Source organism: Canis lupus, chromosome 5 (assembly GCF_048164855.1).
Source record: "Canis lupus baileyi chromosome 5, mCanLup2.hap1, whole genome shotgun sequence".
Lineage (NCBI taxonomy): Eukaryota > Metazoa > Chordata > Mammalia > Carnivora > Canidae > Canis > Canis lupus.
In genome coordinates, this window is record NC_132842.1 from 19,447,243 (window position 1) to 19,464,363 (window position 17,121).

A 17,121-nucleotide genomic window follows, 5' to 3' on the forward strand; every position below is an offset into this window, starting at 1 on the left:
CCCTGTGTTCACTAGAATAAGTCCAATTGCTATAACAAGTACATCTTAAATATTTAGAGAACAGGACATGTATTCCTTTGATACCAGGATGGTCGTTCACCATCAGAGGGAGTTCTGCTTCATGCTGACATTTAGAAACCAAGTCTTGAGTGACTATCCATCATATTCAAAATGTGGCTTCCAATGTCACTGTAGTTGTTGAGTGGGGTCAGAAAGAAGAAAACTGACGGTGGAGGATATGTAGTGGAGCTCACAAGTTTTTACTGGCCAACCTCAAAGGTGTCCTACCTCTCTTCCATTTATATGTTATTGGCCGGAACTCTTGTCATATGAAAAATCTATAAGACAAGTTGAGAAACACAGTCCAGTGGTGTTGGCTTCGGAAGAAAAGGAGAAAGGATCTTGAGTACCAGCTAGCGGAAACTGAATAGTTCATGAGTGGCAAGACTTCACCACGTGACTCTGAACCCCCAACTCCGAGACTCAGTTGTAGCTCAACACAGTTGTCTGGTTCAAAGAGCTTTACCACACAGGTTAAGACTGGATTTTTGGTTAGAGAAACAGATTTATGCGTTTCTTTTGCTTGTACATTATGATAACTCTAACAGTGTACTTACTAGAAGTAAACTTGATCTCACCAATAGCTATGAATAGCAAAAGTGTTATCACTCCAGGTGTGTGTGTGTGTGTGTGTGTGTGTGTAAGTGTGTACACAAGCAGTTGCTATAATCCAGTGCAATAGGGGTAATAGCATTGAACAAGATAAAGCTCCTGTACTTCTGGACTGTAGTGGAGTGGGCAAGACACAGATAAAATATGATGAGTCTGAGTGAGAAATATTATGGGAGGGAATTTAAAAGGTCAGGGGAATATATACCAGGCAAAACAAACAAAAAAATATGAGGATGGAATATGAGGATATGAAGAAAGTCGGTACAGCTAGAAGGTAGAGTTGGAGGGTGATGAGGTGGGCAGACAATTAATAATGAAAAATACCAACTTACTGCACTGTTTTCTCTCCTATGGGCTCATTCTTTTGCTAGGAATGTCCCATTTATAGGCCAAGGCTTTGGGCCTTCACACTTCTTCTTTCCAAGTCATTGTAACTCTTTTATGGGAGATTCACATGCACATGTACACTCATGTGTCAAAGGACCATGGATTAATGAGACCTGTATTATCAAAAAACACATCTGAATTTCCATATTCAAAGCAGCCAGTTTATTCGTAGCTGAGATTCCTAGCTGCCTATGCCTCTTTTTTTTTTTTTTTTTTTTGTGGAACCTGTGTTTTGAGCGGGGCACACTGGTAGCTAGAATAAAAGTCTCTATATTTCCCGGTCTCTGTTGTCTCTAGATGCAGCTCTGTGGCTACGTTCTGCAGCCCGTAAGCAAAGTGTGGTGAAGTACTTCTGAGAAGTATCCATAAAAGGGAGAGAAAGGCTTTTATTCCTCTTCTTCCTTCCAGCTGACCAGATTGTGGATGTACTAGCTAAGCTACGAGTGGACATTTCAGACAATGAAACCACATAAAAGCCACATGCTGAAGTTCAATGAGCAGGAGGAAGAAAAGGTGCTTGGGTCCTTGTTGGCACCACAAAGCCACAATACCAGCTCCGAATTGCTTACTTTCAGACTTCTTGTAAGTTGCAGAAATAAGCATTTAGACTGCTTAAACTTCTGTTTAGGTCTTCCAATAAATCATACTGAACCTAGCAAGCCTAGTGATCCTTTCATTACACAAAACATTTTTTTTCTTTTAAAATTAACTTTCTTATGGTACAATTTACCTTATCTTGGTTTATATATTGGGGGAATGCTGGCCTCCTAAAGTGAGGGCCAGTGTTGGGAAATATTTCTTCCTATTCTATATTCTGGAAGAATTTATCTAGATTAGGGATACTGCTTTTATACATATTTGAATGAATTTACTAGGGGATCTGGAGTTTTCCGTGTTTTAATATTAATTCATTTCGTTTACTGAGCTATTCAGGTTATCTATTTCTTCTTGATCCTTGACAGTTCACATTTTTCAAAAAATTCATCCATTTCATCTTATTTTATCAGCTTTATTGGCATAAAGATGTTATAAATACTTTCTTATTATCTTTTGAATGTCTATAGTTTCTACAATGACATTTCCCTTTTTGTTCCCAATATTAATAATTTGCATTCTCTCCTTTCCTCTTGATTAAACTGGCTAAGGGCTTATCAATTTTATCAATCTTCTCAAGTAAGCTTTATGTTTTTTTTAATATTTTTTTCTTTATTTATTTATGATAGTCACACAGAGAGAGAGAGAGAGGCAGAGACACAGGCAGAGGGAGAAGCAGGCTCCATGCACCGGGAGCCCGACGTGGGATCCGATCCCGGGTCTCCAGGATCGCGCCCTGGGCCAAAGGCAGGCGCCAAACCTCTGCGCCACCCAGGGTTCCCTATTTTCTTCCTTTTTTAAAAAAATTATTTATTTGAGAGAGAAAGCACACAAGTGGGAGGGGCAGAGAGACTCTCAAGCAGACTCCCCACTGAGCGTGAAGCTGGATATGGGGCTCGAGCCTATGACCTTGAGATCACAAACTGAGCAAAACCAAGAGTTGTTTAACTGACTGTACCACCCAGGCACCTTGTATTTAGTTTCTTCTTCTTGCTTTGGGGTTGTTTCTTCTCTTTTTTTTTTTTTTTTCCTGGCTTCTTAAGGTGAAAGTTTAGATTTTTTCATTTAACATTTAGACATATATACATATATAGTATAAACATTTGATATTATACATTTTCCTTTAAGTACCTAGTTAGCTGCATCCACAGATTCTGGCTTGATTTTCTTTTCATGTAATCCAAAATATTTGCTAATTTTCTTTGTGATTTCCTATTTCACCCTAAGGTTATATAGAAGGGACTTCTTGAAGTTCCAAGTACATGGGATGTTTTCCAGATATTTTTATGCTTTTGATTTTTAGTTTGACTCCATTGTAATCAGAGAATATACTTTGTATACTTCCAATCATTTAAAATTTGATGGGATTTGCTTTATGTTTATGGTTCAGGAAATCATCTACCTTGAATTTTTTGTGCATACTCGAAAATAATTTGTATTCTGCTGTTTTTGGGTGGAATGTTAGATAACTATAGATTAAGTTGCTTGTAGTGTTTTTCAAGTCTTCAATATGTGTACTAATTTTATTTTCTTGGTCTACTTATTCTATCAGTTAATGAGAAAGGAGTGGTAGAGTCTATAAATATAATTTGGGATTTTTTAGGTTTTTTTCCTTTTCAATTTTTTATTGTGATGAAATATATATTATGAAATTTACCATCCTAACCATTTTTAAGTGTACAGTTCAGTGACATTAGGTGTATTCACACTGTTATACACCCATCATCACCATCCATCTTCAGAACTTTCTTCATCTTCCCAAATTAAAATCCTATATCCATGAAACAATCACTCCTCATTCTCCCCCATACCCCTCCCCCAACAACCACTCTTCTACCTTTGTCCCTATGAATTGACTACTCTAGGTGCTTCCACAGATGTGAAGTCATGCAGGATTTGTCTTTTTGTTGTTGACTTATTTCACTTAACATAATGCCTTCAGAGTTCATCCACATTGTATCATATGTCAGGATTTCCTTTCCTTTTAAAGCTGAATAGTATTCTGTAGTATATATCTACTATATTTTGTTCATCCGTCTGTCAGTGGATACTGGGGTTGCTTCCATATTTTAGCTATTGTGAATAATGCTGCATGAACATGGATATACAAATTCAGGACCCTGCTTTCAATTTTGAGGGGTATTTGCTATGGTCTGAATGTGCCTCCTCAAAATCTGTACGTCTAAATCCTAATGACCAATGTAATGGTATTAGGAGGCAGGGCCTTAGGTCATCAGGGCAGAGCTCTCATGAGTGGATTTGTGCTATTGTGAAAGAGGGCTTGCTTGCTCCTCTGCCATGTGAGAATATAGCAAGAAGTTGGCAGTCTGCTACCCAGAAGAGAGCTGTCAACTATATGAAACTATTTTCTCAAATTCTGTAAGTTGCCTTTTCACTCTGTTGATAATGTCCTTTGATCCATAGAAATATTTAATTTTCATAAATTCTAGTTTGCCTATTTTTCTTTTGTTGCCTATGTCTTTGGTGTCATAGCCAATAAATTATAGCCAAATCCAATGTTATGTTTAGGTCTTTGATCCATTTTGAGTTGATTTTCACATATGGTATTAGGTAAGGATATAATTTCCTTCTTTTCCATGTGACTATCCAGTTTTCCTGGCACCATTTGTTGAAAAAACCACCCTTTCTCCATTAGATGGTCTTGGTGCCTTGTTGAAAATCATTTGAATATATGCAATGGTTCATTTCTGAGCTTTCTATTTTATTCTTTTAGTCTATGTCTATGTTTATGCTAGTCTCATACTGTTCTGATTACTGTAATTTTAGAGTAAGTCTTTAAGTCAGGAAGTCTGAGTCTTTCACCTCTGTTCTTTTTCAATATTGTTTTAGCTACTTGGGGTCACTTGAGATTCTATATAAATTTTAGGGTAGATTTTTCTATTCCTGAAAAAACATCATTGAGATTTTGATAGGGATTTCATTGAATTAATAAATCACTTTGGGTAGTATTTTCATTTAGACAATATTAGTCTTTCATTCCATGAACATGGGATACTTTTGCTTTTTTGTGTGTGTTTTCTTTAATTTCTTATAATAATGTTTTATAGTCTTCATTGTATAAGTCTTTCATTACTTTAACTCTTTTTGTTTTCTTTATCAAGGCTTCTCTTTTCAATCCTATTTCATTCATTTTCTGAACTCTATTTTTTATATCCCTAATTATGAAACAAAGATATCCTGAGAAGTAAATCCATTTCACTTCTAGGTACATCTTAAAATAGAGAATATTGGGGATACCTGGGAGGCTCAGTGGTTGAACATCTCAGGGCATAATCCCGGGGTCCTGGGATCAAGTCCCTCATCAGGCTTCCTGCAAAGAGACTGCTTCTCCCTCTGTCTATGTCTCTGCCTCTTTCTGTGTCTCTCATGAATAAATAAATTAACTCTTAATATGTATATACATATATATTTAATATTGACTCTCCATGGAATGCCCAAGCTAAGAAAAATTTCCCCTGGATCTCACAGGGTACAGTAGTTTAAGAGTCAGTATTTTTTTTTTTTTTTATGGTCCTCAGGAGTTTTGGATGTGTAGAAGACCATCAAGAAGTGGCTTTTAAGTTTTCAGTTCTGTGAGTGCTACTGGAAGGAATTTAAGAGGAAACCTACAAATTTCCTCTTCAGGTCCTTATTAAGTTAAGATGACTTATGTTTAAGGTTAATTCTTTATTTTTTTTGATGCTGGTATAAATGGGGTTGTTTTCTTAATTTCCTCTCCAGAATGTTTGCTGTTAGTGTGTATAAATGTAATTGTTTTCTGTGTTGGCTTTTTATCCTGATTCCTTACTGAATTTATTTATTTTTTCTAATGTCTTCCTATGGAATCTTTAGGGTTTTCTACATTTAATATGATAACATCTGAGAATAGGGATAATTTTACTTCTTCCTTTCCAATTTGTATGCTTTTTTTTCTTGTCTAATTGCTCTAAGACTTCCAGTCCTATGTTAAATAAAAGTGGTAAAGGCAAGCATCATTACTTTGTTCCTTGTCTTAGAGGAAAAACTTTCTGTCCTTTACCATTGGATGTGATGTTTGCTGTCGGATTTTCATATATGGATTTATTATATTAATATAATTTATTGGATGTTTTTTCATCATGAAAGGTGCTAATTTTATCAAATTTTTTTTCTGCATTGAGATGATCAGATAAGTTTTTTTCCTTAGTCTGTTAATGTGTACATTACATTGATTAATTTTCATATGTTGAAATATCCTTGCATTTCAGAAATAAGTTCTATTTGGTCCCTTTAATACGCTGTTGAATTCAGTGGGCTCGTATTCTGTTGAGTATTTTTGCATCAATGTTCTGTAGGGGTATTAGTCTGTTATTTTCTTGTAGTACCTTTATCTGGCTTTGATATTAGTATAATGCTGATTTCATAGAATGAGTTTGGAAATATTCCCTCTTCTTCAATTTAAAAAAAAATTGAAAAGGATTGGTGTTAACCCTTCTTTAGATGGTTGGCAGAATTGGCCAGTGAAGCCATCACCAGATCCAGGATTTTTTATCGCTGGGAGATTTTTGATTACTTACTCAATCTCCTAACTAGTTCTAGGTCTACTCAGATTTTTTTCATTTCGATTTCTTCATGAATTTGCTTTCACTACTCAAATCCCACATACCCTTTGAAGTGGTGTCCATCTCCAGCATTAGTAATGGCATTGGGCTTAATATTTCTTATTTGAAAGATATAGAACATAAGATGGGGGGTTAAGTCTTTTGGGGAGATGTGAATGGTGTTAGTCATGAGACTAGATGTTTCAGATTGTGCTGTGCCAGGGCTGGGTGCAGAATCCCATGGGCAGGGAGAGAACTGTGTAATTTTCATAAAGTTTTGTGTAGTGCATCTAGCAAATTGGGCTGAGAAATAGAACTTCATATACAGGTTGATGTATTTGTTTCCCTTTTCTTTACTCCTAGAAGAATATAATATATTCAATTTTTGAAATCCTGTATGAACATGATAGCATCAGTTCTGCATTTAGAACACATATTTAGGGGTGCTTGGGTGGCTCAGTTGGTTGAGTGTCTGACTTGGTCTTGCCTCAGGTCATGATCTCAAGGGTCATGGGACTGAGCCTTGCATCGGGCTGTGTGTTCAGTGGGCAGTCTGCTTGAGGATTCTCTCCCTCTGCCTCTCCCCCCACTGTGTACATGTTCTCTCTCTCTCTCAAATAAAAAGATGAATCTTTAAACAACGCATATTTACCCAAGTTTGCTAATAGAAGCTGCTATTAATAATGTTACATTGACTACATGTTGAAATTATATATTTTGAATACGTGGGGTCAAATAAAATGTTATTTAAATGATTCAAATTATTAAAATTGATTTCACCTGTTTTTTACTTTTAAGACATGGCTACTAAAAATTTTTAAATCACTTACATCATTACATATGTGGCTTGCACTATATGTCTGTGGGACAGTGCTATTCAAGAGGATCATGGATTGCCTGCTTGGATCCCCTAACAAAAGCAAATATATTTGAACTCTAACTCATAGTCTATTACTGTTGTTGGTTTTTTTGACATTGTGATGAATCTGTTAATATATAGATTCATTGCCTTTAAAAAATATGCCAAAATATCCATACCATAAAGTTTACCATTTTAACTATTTTGAAGTACAGTTCAGTGGCATGAAGTACATTCACACTTGTGCAATCCTTACCACCATCTATCTTCAGAACTCTTTTCATCCTCCCAAACTGAAACTCCATACTCATTAAACACTAACTCACCATTTCTCCCTACTGCTTGGCAACCACCATTCTCCTTTCTGTCTTTATGAAGAAGGAGTGTTGACTACCCCAGGTAACTTGTGTAAGGGGAATCACACAGTATTTGTCCTTTTGCGACTGGCTTATTTCACTTAGGATAATGTCTTCAAGGCTCATCCATGTCCTAGCATGTGTCTGAATTACCTTTCTTTTTTAATGCTGAATAAAACTCTATTGTGTTTACATACCACATTGTATTTATCCATGTATCCATTGATGAACACCTAGACTGCTTTCGCCTTGTGGCTACTGTGAATAAATGCTGCTGCAAACAAACTGTATGAGTCCTTGCTTTCAATGCTTAGGTTTATATATATCCAGAATTGAAGTGGCTGGATCACATGGTAATTCTATTTTTAATTATTTGGGGAAACTGTCATACTGTTTACCATAGTGGCTGTAACCATTATACATTCTTACCAATAGTGTGTGAAGGCTTTAATTTCTCCACATCCTCAGAAACATTTGTTACTTTATGTTTTATTTTGTTTTTAGTACCACCCTAATGAATTTGAAGTGCTGTCTTATTGTGATTTCATTTGTAATTCTCTAATAATTAGTGATGTTGATGATCTTTTCGTGTGCTCAGAGATTATCTGCCCAGCCTCTTGGAGAAATGTCTATTCAAGACTTTTGTCCATTTTTTTATTTTGTCCATTTTTTAATTGAGTTGCTTTTTGTTGTTGTCATGAGTTATGGGAATTCTTTATGTATTTGGTATATTAATCCCTTACCAGGTAGATGATTTGTAAATATTTTCTCTAATTCCATGGGTTGTTTTTTCACTCTGTGGCTAGTTTCCTTTGATGCACAAAAGTTTTAATTTTGAGGGAGTCCAGATTATTTTTTCTTTTAATGCCTGTTTCCAAAGCTAAAGCTGTGATGTACTTCCCCTGTTTTCTTCTAAGAGTTTTGTACTCTTAGGTCTTACCTTTAGGTCTTTGATTCACTTTGAGTTAATTTTTGTTTATGATATAAGGCAAGAGTTCAAGTCTTGTATTCCCAGCTTCAGTACTGTGTAATCTTAGATGATTGCATAGTAAGAAAATAATATCTATGAGGAATAGCAATAGAAATGTGCTTATTCAGAGTCGACCCTTTATGATCATCTTAAACTGGATAAAGAATTTTATATGGAGTAGCCCACTTCTTAAAACATAGAAAAGCTTCAGGTTGAGCTTGAAAGCTCTATAGCATTCTTAGTTAAAAGACTCATTTAGGGGTGCCTGTCTGAGGGATTCAGTTGGTTAAGCTTTTGACTCTTACTTTCAGCTCAGGTCATGGTCTCCAAGTTGTGGGATTGAGCCCCACCTCCAGCTCTGTGCTTGAAGCCTGAAGAATCCCCTTCAGATTCTCTCCCTTTGCCCTCTCTCCACAATAAACAAATAACATCTTTTTAAAAAAAAAAAGATTTTTATTTTAAAAAATTTAGCAAGTTCTCCTCTCACCCCTCCCTAAAAAAACCCTGAAATTGTCCAAATATTAAACAAAAACCTCACTGAAACAGCTTTAGATATAGAAGGTTTTCCTTGAAATGGGGGAACTAATGTTTAATAATTGCTTTCTCTGTGCCAAGCTGTCTACTTTAAATAAATGGTCTCCTTACACTCCCCACACGCGGAGAGGAGGGCACTGTCATCTTCATCTTACAGCTGAGAAAACTGAGGCTCAGAGAACTTAAGTGATGCAGGATCTGAGCCCTCCACAAGCTCAGATTCATCACTCAGCCAATACACATTGTCTCCAATTCTTTGTGAATAACCAGGAAATGTTATTCATGTAAAATTAAGCAAAATATGAATCCCTGTTTCAATGGGGCTGGAATAAACACTATTGTGAACAATGAAAAGAATTTATCTTTATGATTCAACCTCAATCTTATTAGAGACGTGCCCCTAGCATTTGCTCTGATTCCTTCATTGGCTCTATTTTTAACTGTTCCCACATTTCCGTTGGCAAGCAGATACGCAGTAAAATGCCACTCCAGCTGTCAGAGTAACAGTCTGCGTTTTTCTGTTATGTTTGTACTTTCAATTACTGCTGTTCTTAGTACTTTCACTTGATTAGTCTTCACTTACCTAAAGCTTCATCTTTATCAAAGGATGTGAGACCACACTCTTACTTTAGAATTTTCTAAATTCTAAATCTCTAACGCATAGTTAGAATGAAAGTTTTCCAGAAATGCCTACAGTATTTTGTGACATGTTGTGAAACCTCCCTTTTTTATTTCAAGCTAGCACATAATTTGATATTTTCATTTCCTCTTTTACATTAAGATAAAATCCATGTAACACAAAAGTAAGTGTTTTAAAGGGTACAATTCAGTGGCAGATAGTACATTCACATCCTTTAGTTCTGAAACATTTTCAATATTTGAAATGGAAACTCTGTACCAGTGCATGGTAACTTGCCATCTCTCCTGCCCTTTGGCCCCTGCTAGCCACTAATCTACTTTCTATCTCTATGAATTTGCTTATTTTAGATATTTTGATATGAGTGGAATCATACACTATTCATCCTTTTTTATCTGACTTATTTCACTTAGTATGATGCTTCCCAGGTTCAACCATATTGTATCACAGGTCAGAATTTCATTTCTTTTTTTTTAAAAAAAATTTCATTTATTCATTTCAGAGAAAGAGAGAGAGAGAGCCCAAGCTGGGGGTGGGGGAGGCACAACAAGAGGGAGAAGCAGACTCCTCACTGAGCAGGGAACCCGACACAGGGGGCTTGATCCCAAGACCCTGAGATCATGACTGAGACAAAGGCACACCCTTAACTGACTGAGCCACCAAGGTGCCCCAGAACTTCATTCATTTTTATGTTTATCCATTGCATGTATATATCACATGTTGTTTATCTATCCATCCATATGGACATTTGAATTGTTTCTACTTTTTGACTAGTATGATTAGTGCTTCTGGGAACATTCAGTTTTTGTCTGAATAATCATTTTATTTTTTATTTATTTTTATTTATTTTTATTTTTTTGAATAATTATTTTATTTTATTTTATTTTATTTTGAATAATTATTTTAAACTCTTGAGGGTAGAGAATTCTTTTCAATTCTTTACTTGGGGTGGATTGCTGGGTCCTATAGTAGGACCCAGCAAATTCACTTTCTGAGGAATTACCCAAATGTTTTCCACAGTAGCTGCATTATTTTCCTTACCCAACAGCAATGTATAAGGACCCCAATTTCTCCACATCCCTACCAACACCTGCTATATTCTATTGTTTTGATGGTAGCTGTCCTGTAGCTGTGAGGTGGTATCTCACTGTGGTTTTCATTTGCGTTTCTCTCATGACTAGTGATGCTTAACATTTGCGACCTATATGCTGGCTATTTATAGATCTTCTTAGGGGAAATGTCTCTTTAAGTCATATGCTCATTTTTATTTGAGCTTTTTGTTGATTTGTGAGAGTTCTTTATATATTTTGGATATAAATATTTTTTCCCATTCTGTGGGTTGTCTTTTCACATTCCTGATAGTGTCCTTGGATGCACACACATTTTTAATTTTTGATGATGTTCAATTTACCTATTTTATGCTTGTTTATGCTTTTGGTGTCACATCTAAGAATTTATTGCCAGATTGATGTGGCCTGTGTTGATGTGGCCTGTGTTTATGTGGCCTATGTTTATAATTTCACAGAAAGGTGAAATTATTTACGATCATTTAAGAAAAGTGAAAATAGTTGAGTTAGGATTGTTGAACAGTCTTCAGTGGGCAACACTGCAAGGTGTTTTGCTTTATATATATATATTTTTTTTTTTTTTCAAAATTAAGATGTGAAATTTTTAAAAAATTTAAAATGCCATTATCAAAAACCTCTAGTAACCCAGACATTTTAGGGTAAATGATATTCTGGCTTATTGAATTCAGAGAAAAACTGAGGAGACTTATTGAAGAATCTTTCGAAATATTTTAATTTAGGCAAATATTTTATGACCATGAAGTCTTAGAGAGTATCAGTATGAACAATTATCACAGTAAATCCAGGCTAAATCTAGATAATTTTCTGTATTTATGTTATTTAAAAAAATTTGTTTAAAGATGTATTTATTTGAGAGACAGTATGTGCGTGCAGGGTGGAGGGGCAGAGAAAGAGAGAGAGTCCTAAGCAGACTTCCCACTGAGCATGGAGCCCGGTGCAGGGCTTGATCTCAGGACCCTGGGATCACGACATAGCCAAAACCGAGTTGGACACTTAACCGACTGTGTCACCCCGGTGCCCCTGTATTTTTGTTATTTTAAATAAATGTACTGAACTGATTCTCTCACTTCCCACTCTTTTCTGCCTTTTCCTAAACACGTGGAAAACTATTTCCAGTTAGCTGAAATGTCTAGGTCCTGGAGGCTGAAAAATGAGATGTCTAAATCATAACGTGTGACAGGCAGCTTCCCATGGTAACCTGGAGAGTGTTTTTAACACAATAGTATTGATATTGTGGTTCAAATAATGTGAGAACAAGTTCCAGATATAAATACTAATGACCTCTGCTGCCTAACTTTAATTTCCTTCATTTAAAAAGGGAAGTTTGCTGACACGTTGTGTTTCGGCGACAGGCAGACAGACAGGCAGACGCAAAAAGGGAAGTTAGAGTAAATTTTTATTACTTTTCGAGATTCCTCTCAGCTCTGAAATCCTAAGATTTAAGGAAGACAAATTGAAAGCAAGTGAATTACTGTCTCATAGTTACCTCTCTTCTACTTTTTGTCTGGTTTGGAGATAACTCCTCCAAAGGAAACATGGAATTTCTCAAAAAGATTCCAGATGATTCAATATCTCTTTATATGGTATTCCAAATAAGGTAGTGAAGAGAATCTAAAACCTGCATTGCCACATTCAGTAACGAAGTACATGCTGATGGACCTGAGAATGTAACATTTTCTTGAGCCTAATTTCTCTTACTACATAATGAGTGAACCTCAGCACATTTATTAGTATTTTATGCTCTTCTTATAAGCCATCTTGATACCAGAATTCCTAGCTCTCTGAATCATGTATTTAAGGAAAATGTCCCAATCATACATGAAGAGGCATCTAAAAGGGCTTTATAAATAAAGTACTAATAATGGTATTTTCTACCAATTACAGTACACTAAATTCAAGCATCCCAAAGCACTTTATAAATTAATGAAGCCTCACGATATTTTGGCAAATAGATTCTATACTGTCTGTGGAAGACTTTGGGAGTAATGACATACTGTTGTCACATAAACCATAGACATAAAGCAGATACAAAATGCCTTATGGTAATGGTAGGATAAAAAGCACCTTTCTTTCATCCTAAAAGACCTCAAAGGGTTTTGTAAGGGTAAATGAGTACACTTAAGCACAGCCCCACGTAAAGAGATCAGAAGTGTGCCTTTGATCCCACACATCAACAGGATAACAATTTGGACGTATTGCTTGCTTGACTGCAGTAATACATTCCTCAACAAGCAGGTAAAAATGGGCTTGGGACGCTAAGACATCATGGTTAACAAAAATGAGTAGGTAAGTTAAACCCTAAGTAACAGAAGTGTGATATTTCAATGAGATGTATGCACAATTTGAATTTTTTACATATACTATGTGTTTAATATGTACCAGGTGCTATACAAGTGCTTCCCACATTAATCCTCCCAACAATTCTGTGAGATAGGTCCCATTATGATCTCCACTTTCTAAAGAGGAAAAAGATGCTTAGCAAGGAGAAAAATCTCGCCTGAGCCTGAGCAGGCCTCAATCATATAATTGATTTTATATGTACATACATGTATGTGTATAGGTATAGATGTATTACATATATGTATATATATTGATTGGAATATAATCATTTCTACTATTGGTATTAGAGATCTGTCTTGGAATCATCTAATTATAAAATGGATAATTTTGTCCATTTTATATGGTTAAATTTTGTCACCGTCCTTCATTGTACTTGTATTTTAATCCATGAAATAAAGCTAATGTTCTAAAAGGAAAGAAAGAGGAAAGGAGGGCAGAAGGAAGGAAGGAAGGAAGGGGGAAAGGAGAGAGAATAATCTGCTGAAATCTTTTTGGATCAAGGCTGTTATATAATGAACTTCATCATCAAGTCTGGGTCGGAATAGGCCAGGGAGTCTGGGTCCTCTCATCTGAATAAAACAACAGTGTGCAAAATGGCTTCATGCCACAGGGGCTTGGTCCAAATACCCTCAAATACCATCCTGCTCTGTGGGGCCTTGGAGAAATTCTTCTACCTCTAGGGAGAAGGCTTCTGATCCATATTCTCAAAGTTATGGGTACTAAATGTAGTAATAAGCATAAGGAGGTTTAACGAATGGTCACCAGTCCATAAATATTAATCCTTCTTTTTTCTGTTGGAAGAGAAAGAGTTGAGTGATTCCCCTGGGCTTGGTTAACTTCCACTTATCTATGGCGACAGTAAAGAGGCAGTGGATGGGAAAGAATCTCATAACTGAGAAGCTCATGCTGCTAATTCTGTTGTGATTACTTCCCTTAGCATCTTCTCAGAAAGCATTAGCTGGTTGCTGGGAATCCTTCAAATGCTGGGTTCTTTATACAGTGATTCTGAGGCCTATCTGCAGGTGTCTGTAGGGTCAGGGCACTCACTGCCCCTTCCTGTGTGCCAAGTGATGAATGTGGTGACCCACGGCTCTCTGCGTCTCTCTAGCCCTCTGTCTCTCCCTCTCTCTCACACACACACATGCACACATTCCCATATACCACACACTCACCACTCACACACAATCCTGAGGAATGAGAAAAGAAGGGAAAAAGGGGATTCCTAAAACATGGGGGACCGATACTCTTCAGCTTTTTTTTTTATGGGCCTCACAGCTATGATCCTAAACCAACCACCAAATACTCATGAAACGATAACATTCATTTGAATTAAAATATTTTCACAGGCGCTCGAGATGCAGAACATAAAATATCACATTTCAAAATCTTCTTGCTGATGAACAACTGCAGCTCTGACATTTGTGTAATAAAAACAAAACAAAGCAAAAAAAACCCCTGAACGTATCTAAAAGATCTTGTTACCAAATCTCTCGATTTTCTCTTCTACAATAGAAATTCTGTTCTCCTGATTGCCTTGGCTGGAACCTTCCGTGGTATCTTTCTTCTTTGTCTCTCCCTCCAATCAGATAGGACATTACATTAATTCCTCCCTTACAAATGTCTTTCTCTTCTGCTGTCATCATCCCAGTCAGCAATACCAAATCTCAATTTCTCACTTGACATCTGGAAACCGCTGCAGCGCGGTGGTCCAGAAGCCTCGCTCTCTCCATTCACGTCTAAACACTGCCAGCAGATTCATTTAAAAAGCAAAACACTGCCTGTGACAAGCATCTCTGGTATGCAGAAAACTTTCTACCCAGTTCTCTGGGCTAAGGCCTTGCTGCTGTGTCAGACCCTGCCGGTCCCAGTAGAGGCTCTTGGCTCCCCTCTCTCTTTCTCCCCACACTCTTCTGCCCCCCAGCCTTGGAACCTTTACTCTGCTCACACCCTCCTTTCTGCTTATTTGTGTCCAACTTTATATCCACCATCTAGAGTCACACATATGGATGGGTGCATGAACCAACAAATTAGCCCATCGTTCAGACCATCCGAATTGAAAGAGAAAAAGGCTTCGACCTCATTCTCAGGATGTGAAAGCAAACCCCACACACAGTCAACTCCCATATATTCGTGGGTCCATGGTTTTACTTCTTAAGTGTGAATTTGGAGGGCAATAATACGATGACTTACAAAGGTTTGGGGGAGGTACATGATTTTGTCACCCTAGAAAATGATGTTCTATTTTCCAGGGAATTATGAAAGTAGATGCATAGAATTTAAATGTGTTACTTATATAGTTAGTACTTTAGAAGTATCTGTTATTATTGATAATCAATTCCTGATACAAGTAAACCAAAATAAGTAAGTCCATCAAACTTTCTCAAGAACAAATTGAACCCTATGAAGGACATGGGATGGGGTCTCAGAGACCTCAGAAATTTATCTGTTCCTACCATGGCAGATCGGATTCATGATTAAAAGTACTTAGCACAGAGGTGCCTGAGTGGCTCAGTCAGTTAAGCATCTGCCTTCGGCTCAGGTCATGATCCCTGGGTCCTGAGACTGAGCCCTGTGTCGGGCTCCCTGCTCAGCGGGGAGTCTGCTTCTCCCTCTGCCTCTGACCCTCCTCCCTGCTTGTGCTCTGCTCTAATAAATTAATAAAATCTTTTTTTTTTATAAGTCCTTAACACAGATTGCTTGCATTTGTATAGTATGTGGAACACTGGTTTTTCAAGGACAATTTTTAAAGATTACGTAATGCTGGATAGGCCTATTCTGGGCATCTCATATCAATTCCAAAGCGAACTTTAAAAAAAATTGTTTTTATTACCTCTCATAAATTATCCATCTCTTGATTTAATATGTAGCCTAGTAAAAATTATCCCAAGACTACCCTTTTTACATAAGAATTTGCACATTTAAATGGAAAAATATTTAATTTTTATCTTAAAATTCTCTCTAACTCTTAAAAAAAAAAAAGAGAATTAGAACCATGTATGAAAAATCTCCCTCCTTGGCTTCCACCAAAGGCCCATAGCAGAGAACTTTAAAGCAGCACATCAAAATGGTGTTATAAGATATAAATCTTTCTGTTTCTTTGGTATTATGTAATATAGTGATGAATTTTAGCCTCAACAAATAAGGATTTTTAAACAGAGTCTATTAATATGAGCTTCTTTAAAATTTGTTATAGACAATTCTGTACGATATACTTTGACAAGGTTCCGGGTTAGTTTTCTGCATTTTTACCTTTACTTAATGTAATATTAAATGGCAAGTGAGTCAGAACACAAGTGGGCAAGTAGTATGAGTAATCAATCTTTTTTTAAGTTTTGCAGAGCAGGTTTTGGGAGAATGGTGGTTATTTTCAATAACTTTTTTTTTTTACTTAAAAATTATTCCCTACATTCTTCTTAACGTAGTTTGTTGTCACCTTGCAAATTACATTTACTATGTTTATTTTAGTGGATCGATGGTTGATAAAGTAATCTGTAATGCTCTTTAAAGTAAGGAAATGACCCACATGCAACACTGGGGTAGGGGCCATATGCAGGGTTCAAGGACTATAAATTTTTCTCAACATGGTGTTGAGAAGATTCCATAGAACCACATCCATCAAGAACTAAGATTGCTTTGGACACAATGAGCCATCAGTAAAAGTTAGTTATTATTACTATGATTTTATTATTATTAAAGGTATCCCAGGGTTTGTGAAGTTTAGTTCTAGATAATTTGAAATTAAGCAAATTTCTCATTTTTTATCTTAATGAACATAATCTGAATCAGTATAATTCTTTCTATAACGAATGGCAACATTTCAAAAAATAAAAATTATAGAGCATGTCAGAAGACAATACAAACATCAATGCACTGCATTTTAAAGTAATTTTAGTGCTGTAATTGTTTTCTTTTCTTTTCTTTTTTTAAAGTAAGCTCCATGCCCTGCATGGAGCCCAATGTGGGGCTTGAACTTACAACTCTAAGATCAAGACCTTAGCTGAGATCATGAGTCAGATAGATGCTCAATGGACTGAGCCACCCAGGTGCCCTACTATGATCGTTTTCTTGATGGAGTTTTGAACCATGCCTTTTAACCCCACTGAA